Source organism: Muscardinus avellanarius (genome assembly GCF_963383645.1).
Source record: "Muscardinus avellanarius genome assembly, chromosome: 4".
Taxonomy (NCBI): Eukaryota; Metazoa; Chordata; class Mammalia; order Rodentia; family Gliridae; genus Muscardinus; species Muscardinus avellanarius.
In genome coordinates this window covers 63425899-63438767 of record NC_137789.1, presented here as the reverse complement: position 1 = coordinate 63438767, position 12869 = coordinate 63425899, and positions in this window count along the sequence as shown.

Below are 12869 nucleotides of genomic sequence, written 5' to 3'. Positions count from 1 at the left end.
GGGCCCCTTTAGAAAGATACCAAGGAGTGATATAGTTGGATCATATGGTGGATTCATTCCCAGTTTTCTGAGAAATTTCCACACTGATCTCCATAGAGGCTGAAATAATTTGCAATCCCACCAACAGTGTAGGAGAGCTCCAATTTTCCCATATCCTTGCCAACATTTATTGTCTTTTAGCTTCTTGATGATTGCCATTCTTATTGAGGTTAGAGGGAATCTCAGTATTGTTTTGATTTGCATCTCCCTGATTGCTAATGATATTGCACATTTTTCATGTATTTATTGGCCATTTCTATCTCTTTTTAATGAAGTATCTGTTAAATTTAATTGTTCAATTTTTTTTTTTTTTTGCAGTACTGGGGATGGAACCCAGGAGCATTCTACTTCTGAGCTAGACTCCCAGCCCTATTTTTTATTCTTTATTTTTGAAACAGGGTCTCATTGATTTGCAAATGGCCTCATTAAGTAGCTGAAACTGTCTACAAATTGTTATCCTTCTTCCTGTCTCAGCCTCCCAAATGCTGGGATTACAAGCATGCGCCACCACACCTGGCTTGTTCATTTCTTGATTGGCAGAGCCCCCATGACCCATTCACCTTCCAGCCTCTAGGTTCCACCTCCAAGGACCATTGACATATAACTTTGGGGTTTACATTTCCAACACATAAATCCTGAAAGACAAGCAGTCAAACCACAGAGGATGTGATAACTATTATAAATAAAATGAGGTTGGCCAAGGGGTGGATAGGGAAGAAGAGGATGGGGGAATATTCTTAATCTAGAATGCCCAGGGGAGCTCTCTTTAATTGGGTCATCTGCTGCAGTTTGGATCTTAAGTGTCACCTAAAAGTTTATGTGTTAAAGACTTGGTCCACAGCTTGGTTGCTTTGGGGGTGGTGATGGAAACTTTAAAAGATGAGGCATAACGGGAGTTATTAGGTCATTGGGGTGTGCTCTCAAAGGGGGCTGTTGGGTGCTGGTCTCTTTTTCTTTCTCTTTGCTTCCCAGACACTATGAGGTGATCAGCTTGCTCCACTATGGGCTGTCTAACCACAGATCCAAAAGCATTGGGGCCAATAAACCATGAACCTAAACCTCTAAAACTATGAGCCAAAATAAACCTTTCCTTTTTTAAGTTGGTTGTCTCATATATTTTATTACAGTAACAAAAAGCTGACTAATGCATTGTCTAAATAGAAATAGGAAGTAAACAAGCGAAGCCTGTGCTTATTTGAAGATATTCCAGTCAGTGTTTTCCTTAAAAGTAAAAGGTTATTTGTAAGAAGATGGGAAGACCTGAAGAACATAATGTTAAGTGAGATTAGCCGAGCGCAGAAAGAGAAGGGACATATGTTTTCTCTAATACGCCCAAACTAGGGAGTATTAGGGATACCAGAGGGACTCCAGATAATGGAGGGGAAACCTCAGCAAAGCTAGAAAAGAAGGGTAGGGGAGGAAGAAGGCTGAGGTTGATTAATGAAGGAGCTATATTTGAGTATGTGTGTAAGTGTGAATGTGGCATGGTTAACCTGGACACTCATTGTTTGAGGTAGTGGGAGCGGGGGAGGGAGGGCACCAAGTGCTGTGTGAATGTATGCCATTGTCAATATGATCCACATTACGATGTGAAACTATAGTGTACCAATAAAAAAAAAAACTAATTGTAAAAAAAAAAGGTCACATTCAAATTAAAATCTTAAAACTCAGCTCCAATTTTAAATCTTAAAATATTCAGGCATTAAAATCTTTTGGATGCTGCATTGATTATTGTTGGCTTGCATTTTTTCCTCTAGATTTTTGACAACATATAGATTCTGCTGCTTTATTGCAAACCTCTTGTCGTCAAGGTATCCAATATAGTGATGCTCATTTTATAGAATATAATGACTGTATTATAGAGCTTTCTGATTTTAGGGCCCTTTTATGCCCTTAAAAATTATTGAGGGCCGAGTGTGGTGATGCACACTTGTAATCCCAGTACCTGCAAGGCTGAGACAGGAGAATCGCAGGTTCACAGCCAGCCTCAACCACTTAGTGAGGCCTTCCCAATTTAGTGAGACACTGTTTCAAAAATAAAGAATAACAATAGGGCTGGGGGTATAGCTTAGAGGTAGAATGCCCCTGCATTAGAGCCCCAGTACCACAAAAAAAGTTATTGAGGACCTAAAAGAACTTTTTAAAGAAGTGTGGGTTATATCTATAGATATTTATCACAATGCAAACCTATTTATTCATTTAAAAATGAGAATAATAAATCCATTACATAGTAATAAAATATAATTTTTATGAAATACGCACATTATATATTAATAAAACTTGTTTATGAGGTAAGTATAGTTTTTAAAGAAAAAAAAAACCCTAAACTTAGTAAAGGGAGTGGCATTGTTGCAGTTTTGCATGTCTCTTGGACACCTGGCTTAGGAGAAGCTGAGTGGGTTCTCATATGAAATTCTGTACTCAGTCAGCTGCACCATCCTGTAGTGTCTGGACAACTCCCAAAGGCTCTTGGGCGTCTCTAGGGGTTCCTGAAGCACAGTTTGAAGCACACCTATTATTATAGTTCAGCTTCACCACGTTGGAAGAGTTATCTCATCACTTTGTGCTTGAATTTCTTTATCTTGAACAGGGGTAGAACAACAGTGCTTACCTCCTAGGGTTTATGTGAGGCTCAAATGATGATTCACATGAACATTTAGAGCCAGGCCTGCTGTGGAGAAAACTCCGCTGTCATCAGTATGATTTTTAAATAAACACCAAAGCAGTCTGTGACTATTTCTGATCTGTGATAAGAGCACTGTTCACATGTAGGACCTAATTTTGTTCTACTTCCCTAGGCAGGAATGCACCTTCCACTTACAATCTTGATATGGAGAAGTAAGGCTCAGTGGTGAGAAGTAATAAAAAATGTACACACTGCCCTTTTCTCTTTTGAAAAGATTATCTCTTACTATCTTTTAAGCTCCATTAAAAATTTCATGTTGACTATCTTTTTGTGATCAGAACTCATGATCACAAAACAATGTTCTCCTACCTGCCAAGACAAAACACACCCATACATAGCAATTTTCTAAATATAGATGTCATTTTCTATTTACTGTCATCATTGGTCTGAATTTCAGAGAAGCCCAAGAGGAAAACTGCTTCCAACCACTGTAGAAATTCCTTAGAGATTACTGACCCTCGGTGCTTCTTTCATTTATAAGGATTTTGCCCATTGTCATGAAAATAGTGTGAACTGAAACCACCAATCAAGAGCATAAACATGGAAGGCTGATGTCTGTTTTTCCCTGCATGTTCACACTGCGATGGCTCTTAACTCAGGTGTGTGACATTCACATTCTGCTGTTTTATTTCACCATGAGAGTTAAAAGGGAAAATGCTTCACATTGCTTAAGTAACAGATGTACTGTGCACGCAAAGTTTGCACAGTCTTGTGATAACTCTCTTAAATGTAAAATAACTTCAAATGGCAATAACACGTGGTTAATCCAAAAAGTATTAACAGTCTCCTCCTTATCCACCCTGAGAAAGGAAGCATTTATATAACTAATTAGTTTACCATAGTAAATAATCCACTAACATTTATGAGAAGCATTCCTAGTGGAGTCTGGAGTAAATATTATGTTGCATGTTAAACTATAATTAGGACGAATGGTGGTACCCAGTTTTAAAATGCTATGGGAAATAGATGAGCCTATCTGGGTAAAATGGGTGTGACATGTCCTCTACATATAAGTGCTCAGCTGCCCAGCTCAGGTTTCCCTATGGCTGCTATGGAAACTTGATGATTCATCTCAGTTTCCAGCATGACTCTATGAGGTGGCTAAAACAGTGAGCGTTTCTCTTGGGGAAAAAGAAAGGTAGAGGACAAAAGAAGTCAGAATTTATACCCTAAGAGAGACATGGATGCCACCTAGCTCTAAATGAATGGAGAATCCGGAGTCTACTACATATTATTATTACATAATAGTATTTGGGGTTTGTTTCTACTTGCAGCTTAGACAATTTGAAGAGTTTAGCTAAGGAAACCCTGTGTTGCCCCATGTAATTTTGTAACAGATGAGCTTAGCTTTGAAGGTCCGTGTATTTACACATCAGGGTGACAAATATTGTGTATTTGAAAATAGAAGAGAGGATTTTGAATGTACTGTGTTCTTACCATAAAGGAATGTTAAATGTTTGAGGTTATTAACATGCTCATTACTTAAATTTTATCATTGTACATTGTATACATGTAACAAAACATCATGATATACCCTATAAATTTGTCTAATTATTATATGTCAGTTAAAGAAACAATAACCTGCACATCAGGTGAAGAGAGAATAAAGCCCAGAACAGAAGAGTAGACAACTAAATGGAATCTCTATGTAGAAAAAATTTCTTAAGCCCATGGATTTGAGTGAAGTATAAATTGAGTGCTCAATTTAAGGCCTAGTTAAGAGGGAGTGAGAAGAGGGACAGAAAGAAGAACCAGTATTTTTATGGCTCACCCAGGCATAGCTGAAGAAGCAGCTGTTTTTCCAGGACAAAAGAAGGGCCTCACTTGCCCCATTCCTCAAATTCCCACAAGAGCCACACATTCCAAGTGAATCCCTTTCCGTGCAGTCATCCCGTTGCTGTGTGATTGTAGACTCATCTATCCGATCATGTGCGCGTTGATTAAACATCTCTGATGACCAGCTATTTGGGTTAGAAATATGAAAATGATAGAAGCATTAGAAAGGTCATTTCAGGTAGCCAGATGTGGTGGCATGTGCCTGTAATTCTAGTATTTGGGAGGCTGAGACAGGAAGATCATAGGTTCAAAGCCAATCTCAGCAACTCAGAGAGGAATTTAGTGTGACCCTGTTTCAACAAGAAAAATAGCAATGAGGGTGCAGTTCCATCCCTAGAACTCCCTCACAAAAGGTTATTTATCTTTTTCAAAAAATTTATTCTTCAGTATATAAATGAGGGAATTTACTGTGACAGGTGTTTTAATGGAGATAAGTACTAATAAGTGCAGGAGTACAAAGGATGGGGAGCAGCTAAGGTGCTGGTTTTGTGGTTGTAGATTCAGGTACCCTTTCTGGAGGGGTAGAGAGGCAGGTGTGTAAAGGTGAGAAATGAGGATGAGCCCAGAACATGTGTCTTTGGCTTTGCACAAATGGGGAGCAGGGGCCGTCCTGCCTGAATTCTAAGTTCCAGGAAAGCAGACTTTGCCAGGTTCCTGAATCCACCAAGGGCAGAGTGTGGTATGTCATGGGTGTTCAACTAAAACTTACACAATCATACTGAGCACACTCTAAGTGCTGGTCCTGTGTTAGAAACAGAGCACCTTCTCGGGGAGCTGACACTCTTGTTTAAAGCCTGAAGGAGAATGAACTTGTAGAATGAGCTTAGTTTCTTTTAAAGGTCCTTTGGTAAAGCCTCATATCAAATAGGATTAGGACATAATTAATAGATGAACATGGTTACCTCTGAAAACCTGAAGACCTATGTATTTTAATTATCTATGTGCTTTAATATTGCACATGTTGCTACTTTCAAAGTTATAAACACAATAAATATGCAAAAATAAAGTATCTATGTGTTTTATAATAAATTGATTTTTACAAAGATATTATAGAAAGTACTGTTTCTGTTCTCTGGTTAAATATGAGTTTTTCAGATGCTTTGTGATATTTGATGTTTGGGTCAAAATCCAGTTCCCACTGTTGGATATCTAAGGATGTCTTAGGGTTTCTTGCTCCTTTAACTCTGTTCCTAGAATGGTTGGCAGATAAAGTTGCTGAGCTAATCATATTCTCTTTTAAAATTTCCTCTACCAAACTTGGGAATTTTGTAGTCCTTAAGAGGATAGACAAAACCACACTTGTTAATATCATGGTGCCTTCTTCTACCCACCCACCCACCCACCCACTCATATTATGTGCTTTATGGCATCTGAACATTTTTGTTTGTTTTTGCTTTGTGACACTGGGGACAGAACCCAGGGTCATATGCAGTCTAGGCAAGCATTCTACCACTGAGTTGCACCCACACCCCCTAACAGTTGAAGTAAATTGGCCAGTCTAAGGCAAGGTCATAAGTGATAGTATAGAGAAAAATAAGGCACCACGTGAGAATAGGATAAAGCCATTTGACTAAGATGTGATTAATTCAAATCTAGCAGAATGAAGAAAATAGAATGAAAATTATTCAGTATACATAATGATTAAAATTTTAAATTCCTATTTACAGCTGGGTGTGGTGGCACACGCTTGTAATCCCAGTACTTGGGAGGCTGAGACAGGAGGATTGCAGGTTCAAAGCCAGCCTTAGCTACTTAGTGAGAGCCCTGTTTCAAAATAAAGAATAAAAAATAGAGCTGGGGGTGTAGCTCGAAAGTAGAATGCCCGGTACCCTATTCACACACACACAAAATACCATTTACAATTAAAACCTTCTGACAGCTTTTGTTAGGACAAGAAAGCTAGCTGATCACATAGACTATGAGGCAGCGCTGCTGCAGATCATGCTGCCTATACAGACCTGTGCTCTGATGACATTTCCCAGAACCGCACAGGAAGTAAGACAAAAGTAGTACCGATGGTAAGGAAAAAATTAGCAGAGAAACAAAGTCTCTGGAATAGTTCCTTCTGACTTGGGCAAAGTTCTTGAATTTGGGTGAAAAAAATGAGGTGTTTAATTCAAAACATAATTAAGGAGGGAAAGAGGAGCCTGGTAATACCTGCTAATAAGTCATCCCCGTTACAATGGCCTCCCTGGCTCCTGGTTCTGGTAGGCTCTATGTGTGCAAAACCCTTCCCCACGAGCTAGTCATTATGAAAGTCCCCCAGGGGCAGAAGCGTTCCTTTTGATGGAGAGACTGAAGAGAGGCTGCACTCATTTTTTTTTTTTTTTTTTGGTACTAAGTATTGAACCCAGGAACATTCTACCCCTAAGCTACACCCAGTCCTTTACGTTTTTTTTTTTGTTTGTTTGTTTGTTTGTTTGTTTTTGAAACAGGGTCTAAGAGTTACTGTGTGCTGGCCTTGAACCTGATATTCTCCCATCTGAACCTCCCATGTACTGGCATTACAGGCATGTGCCATCAGGCCTGACTGCATGCATTATTAATGACCTCAATTGTTATTCCCATATAACCGAGAGGCTTAGAAGAAAGCCTAGCAAGATGACAACACAATCATGACAAATGGTCCTCTGCCGGAAGACTGGCTCCAACCTTTTTTCTAGGGCTAATGTGCCTCGTGGGCTGAGGCTACTGCTTGAGACTGTTGTTTCCTTCACTCAGAATCTTTCTGGGATGTGATGCAGGCTGAGTGCAGTCAGCTGCTGAACCCCGGTGCGGGATGCCCTTTGAAATCCCTGTGCTGTGGCGTCTGTGTCTGTAATTAACTCCCTGCATCAGGAGCGTATGGGGCTGGGCAGGGCTGGTGCTCACACCTGCAGTGAGCCTTGCCTCTGATCAGAGGATCAGCCTGTAAGTCTCTGGAACCGCACTGGGATGTAGCACGTGTCTCTGAGGCTCTGCAAGGTGTCGGCTATCAAGAGTTCCATTCCTGTTTTGCTTCCTGTTGTATCTGTCTCTCTGCTTGTTGTTCTCTCAGTTTGGAGGGGGCAGGGCACAGAGATTTGGATTTCCAAATAGGAATACCCAGGGAGATTCTGTTTGTGGAGCTTATGAACGTCACATCTCACAAAAGCCAGGGATAATACTGATTGCCACAGTGGCTGGAGAAGCCACTTGGAGTCCTGCTGTGGGCTTGATAAGGGCCCCCACTGTTGGCCAATCTCTGCTCTGCTGCCTCTAGGCCCCTCCTGCTGCTCTAGCCAGAGGGAGGCAGGGTGAGAGCACTGTTTTCTGGGGAGTAAACGCAGGAATCTCTATCTTTGGCATGAATGATGAAGGACAACACCTCTTGCCTCCCAAGGATTTGCGACCCATGCAGGATAAAGCCCAGTTTCTTGACATGGCCTCCAGGGTCCTGCATGCTGTGGCCTTGCTGGTCTGTCTTCTGTCACTCCCCTAGGCTGGCCTCTTAGCCGGCCCTGGGAGGCATAGGTAGAATCCAGCCCCGGGACATGTGTCTTACTGTTCCTTCTGACCAAAGTTATTTTCATGCCTTGCTCATTCAAGTGTCTGCTCAAATGTCTTATCAGAGACTGCCCTACCCAGATACTACTTGTCTTGCTCCGCCTGCTTGTCTATCTTCTCTATCTTCTTTTTGGCTGTTACAGTTTGGATTTTTTTCTTTATTTTTTTCTTTTTCTCTTTCTTTCTCTCTTTCTTTCTTTCTTTCTTTCTTTCTTTCTTTCTTTCTTTCTTTCTTTCTTTCTTTCTTTCTTTCTTTCCTTCCTTTTTTTTTGTGGTACTGGGAGTGGAACCCAGGGGCTTTCTACCTCCGGGCTATCCTCCCAGACCTATTTTATATTTTATTTGGAAACAGGGTCTCACTAAGTTGCTGAGAGCCTCACTAAGTAGCTGAGGCTGGCTTCGAACCTGTGTGATCCTCCTGTCTCAGCCTCCCAAGCGCGGGGATTACAAACGTGTGCCACCACGCCCGGCTCAGTTTGGATTTTAAATGCCATCTAAGGGCATGGTGGTGCATGCTTGTACTCTTAGTACTTGAGAGGCTGAGACAGGAGGATCACAGGTTTGCAGCCAGCCTCACCTAATCAGTGAGGCCCTCTGCAACTTAGTGAGACCCTGTTTCAAATAAAGAATAAAAAATAGGACTAGGGGTGTAGCTTGGAGGTAGAATGCTCCTGGCTTCCATTCGTAGTATGCCCAACAACAGTCCCCCAAAGGTCAACTTTTTCCTGTGCTGAAGGCTTGGTCCCCAACAAGCCTTGGAACCTTTAGAAGGTGGGGCCTAGTGAAAGGAAGTTAGGTCATGGGGGCATACCCTCAGGAGGGGTAGGAGGACCTTGGCCCTCTTTTCTCTCTCTTTGCTTCCTGAGCTGAATACCTTTGCTCCACCACGTGCTCCCCACCATGATGTTCTGCCTGGCCACAGGCCCAAAGCGATGGGGCCAAGCAGTTGTGGGCTGAAACCTCCAAAGCCATGAGCCAAATAAACCTTTCCACCTTTTAAATTGCTTTTCTCAGGCATTTTGTTATTGGAATGGAAAACTAGGTAACACAATAGATTTGATTTTGCTCTTAGTTGACGCGTATTGTATATTCAGTGTGATAGGCTAAGTGTGCACCTTCCATCACCCTAACACAAGCTCCTTGAGAGTGGTGACTTGGTGTCCTCATGCCTAAACAGTGCACAGCACCTCATAGAAATAGTAAAAAAGTATTGTGAAATTATTGTTGAAAGGATAAGGGCATTTTTTCAAAATTACTTTGTTCATTATCTCTGCTTCCTCGGCTTCTGTTCATCTTGGATTCATGGCAGTGATGCTGTGGCCTTGGCTGGACCATGGCTTCTCACTTTCATTCAGCTCTTTCCAGCTCGTGTTTGCATTGACTTTGATGAAGCAGTTTATGCTATGGAAAGAGCATGTGGAGTTTGGAGCCAGAAATGTTGGGCTGCGAATCCTATTTCACCACTTAGTAGCTGTGTAATTCTGGACGAGTTATTTCAACTTTCTGGGCCACAGTTTCCATATTAGTTCAAGTTGGAATACTAATATTTTACTCATGGCATTTCCCCAGGAGCATTAAGTGAGAGAACTTACGCAAAACTCCTGGTAGAGGAATGAATACATAATCAGAGCTCAAGAAATGCGGGCCCCACTGCTTTCTTCTCTTCCTTCTGTTCCTGTGATTCCGCTCTCTTCCTTATTTTCCCTCCTCTCTCTAGCCACTTCTTTGTGTCCTGCACACAACTTTCCTTTTCTTCCGCTTGTGATACTAGGGATTGAACCTAGGAGAATTATCCTCTGAGCCAAACCCCCAACCCTTTTTATTTATTTTTTATTTTGAAACAAGATCTTGCTAAGTTGCTGAGACTGGCCTCAAAACTGTGACCCTCCTGTCTCAGATTCTGTGCACACTTTTCTTTGTCCTTCTATCCACCTCCTAAGCTACTATGGTACTCCATGTCTGTCCTCTGCTTTGCTTTCTCTTTCTGCTAGTGTGTGATCCATGGGTTATCTCATGCACACCTATGACTCCAGCTATTGTCTATCAGTGATTTCAGTTCTCTCTCCTGGGCTCCCCATCCCACTTCTCTCTCCTGGGCTCCCAACTCATATTTCCCATTTCTTATGAACATCTCTAGTCACATGTCCCACCAGCATCTTCAATTCAACATTTCCCAGTTCACTACTTTCTCTGTTACCCCAAACTCTCCTCTAAGAGAATGGTACCATATTCCCAGTTGCTCATTGAAAACTTGAGTCATCTTTTACTGTTGGTTTGGCTATAAAATGTTCCCTAGAAAAGCTCATATATTGGCAAAGCAAAAATGTTCATAGGTAAAATAACTGATCTGGTGTGCTAATTTCATTAGTAGATAAATTTATTGATGGATTAATAATTTGAATGGCTCTACTGGGAAGTAGTTAGGCAGGTAGGGGATGGCTGGAGGAGGTAGTCACTGGGGTATAGCCTGGGGACTATATATGTATTTCCCTGGCCCCTTCTTCCCTGTTTCCCAGCTCCCTTGAGTAATTTTCCTCTGCCATGCTGCCATGAAACTTCTGCCTTGGATTCTGCCAACCATGGACCGAACCTCTGAGACTGTGAGCCCAAATAAGTCACAAAAATAAGAAATCGGATGCTCTCCCTCATATGTGGAAGCTGGGAAGAAAATGGGTCATATAAGAAACTCTAGACGAAGAAGAAGATGCTATAGATGGACAAATAAGGCAAGCTAACTGAGGGGATTAGAGGGGGGAAGAGGGAAATTCTCTAATGTACATGATGTACTTTAACAAAGACATGAATGTCAATCACTAAGCCAAACTTAGTGACATGGATGTCAATCAAACTGAGCCAAACATGAGGAGAAGGGAGAGGGCGGGAATGGGGTGGGAGTTGGGTAAGGGCTAATTGGGTGATGTCTGCATGTATGCCTCCACCATCTTGTACCCCATTAAGATGTATGACTACAATGCCCCAATAAAAATTTAAAAAATCCTTTCTTCTTCTTCTAAGTTGTGCTTGTCAGGTATTTTTGTCACACTGCCACAAAACTTACTAAAACACTCTTATGTCTGATATAATTTAGCACAAAAATTTATATTTCAGAATACACTTCATTTTCACTCTACCTGGTTTTTCCTTATTTTAATCTCTAATCCTTTCTCACTTCCTTCGTCATTGTTTGTAACCCCTCTCCCCATTCAGTGTACTCTTCTTTCAAAGTAGTCTTCCAGAATGGACTTCCTTACATGGAAATATGGTTACATGATTTTAATGTAAAAATGAAATTATTCATCTGGGTATGGTGGCACATGCTTGCAATTGCAGTACTTGGGAGGCTGAGAAAGGAGGATCACAGTTTTGCAACCAGTCTCAGCAACTTAGGCCCTCCACAATTTAGTGAGACCCTGTTTCAAAGTAAAAATTAAAATAGGACCAGGAGTGTAGCTCAATGGTAAAATACCCCACGGTGCAATCCCCAGCACCACACACACACACACACACACACACACACACACACACACACACGATTACCTGTCATCTGCCAGATCAAATTGGAATTCTTAGCATGTCAGGCACAACTTTGCATATATTGGTCCCCAGCTTCACTTATAGTTTCCCCATAATGCTGTGCAATCATAAACCTCCTGCCTTTGCCCAAGCTGTTCCCATCACCTGGGTCACCCTGATCTTTCCCGAATCCATTTGGCAATCTCTATGTAAGCCCGGCAGTACTATTTGAATATCACCTCTTTGAAGCTTCGTTGATCTTCTCAAGCTGGGGCAAGTGGAGTTCCTCTCCTCCCCCACAGTAATTATAAGGTGTATCACTCTCTAATGTAACCCATTGATTTCCCCATTTCTGGTGCAGGCTGCAGGCTGGAATGGTGTGGAGGCATTCACCTCTGACTTTCGTGCCTGCTGCAGTGTCTGGCCCTCAGTAATAAGAGTTGGCTGAATGAATGGCAGGTGTAGTGCTTGTTTTAGTGGAGCCAACCGGCAGTGGCCTTGCTTGTCCTTCACAGCACTGAAGCTGTTCTATTATTCAAAGCTGCCTCTCTCCACCCTAGTTTCTCTGTTATGTATTGCACATGATCTGGTTTAAGACTTGTTTAGGCTTTATCTTTTTTTTTTTTTAATCAACTAACTCAGCTTTTCTACTTATTCAAATTTGGACCATCTCTGGCACCGAGCAGCTGGGGCTCTTTGTACAACTCACTTAGCCTTCTTGAGCTTAAGCTTCGGTTTTCTTTTATGTATGATGGAAGGGCTATTCTTAAATATTTGTGGGGATTAACTTGAAGTACATGAGAGCATCAAGCGCAAGGCAAAATCATTGTGGTGTTACACCCATATTTCCATAGTTTATATCATCTTGAAATAGAGACAAGCGTTGTATGGCTGCTTGGGCATGCTATTTTGAACTAGAAAAGGCCATGTCAAAAATGGTCAGTGAAGTTGTGAAGAAGTAGTGCAGAGATCTTAAATACCCTAGAGCACTCAGAACATACCAGAAGTATGGTATGAACTAAGAATCTCTTTTGAAACCTGGACAAGCTGGAATGGAATTCCATGGGGCAGAGCTTGAATATGGGGTCTAAGTCCGCCTTGCTGTCTCTCCCTCTGAGCTCTGTCCTGGGTGGTTCAGGGTTGCCCCGGAGCACTCTGCTGATATTCTCTTCTGAGACCACTGAGAACCAAAGATGAAGATGTCACTGCTATTTTTTAAAAATCCAGAAGTCTCTGAAGAATAGCCCAAGCCTAGAGCCCTGGAAGCTAT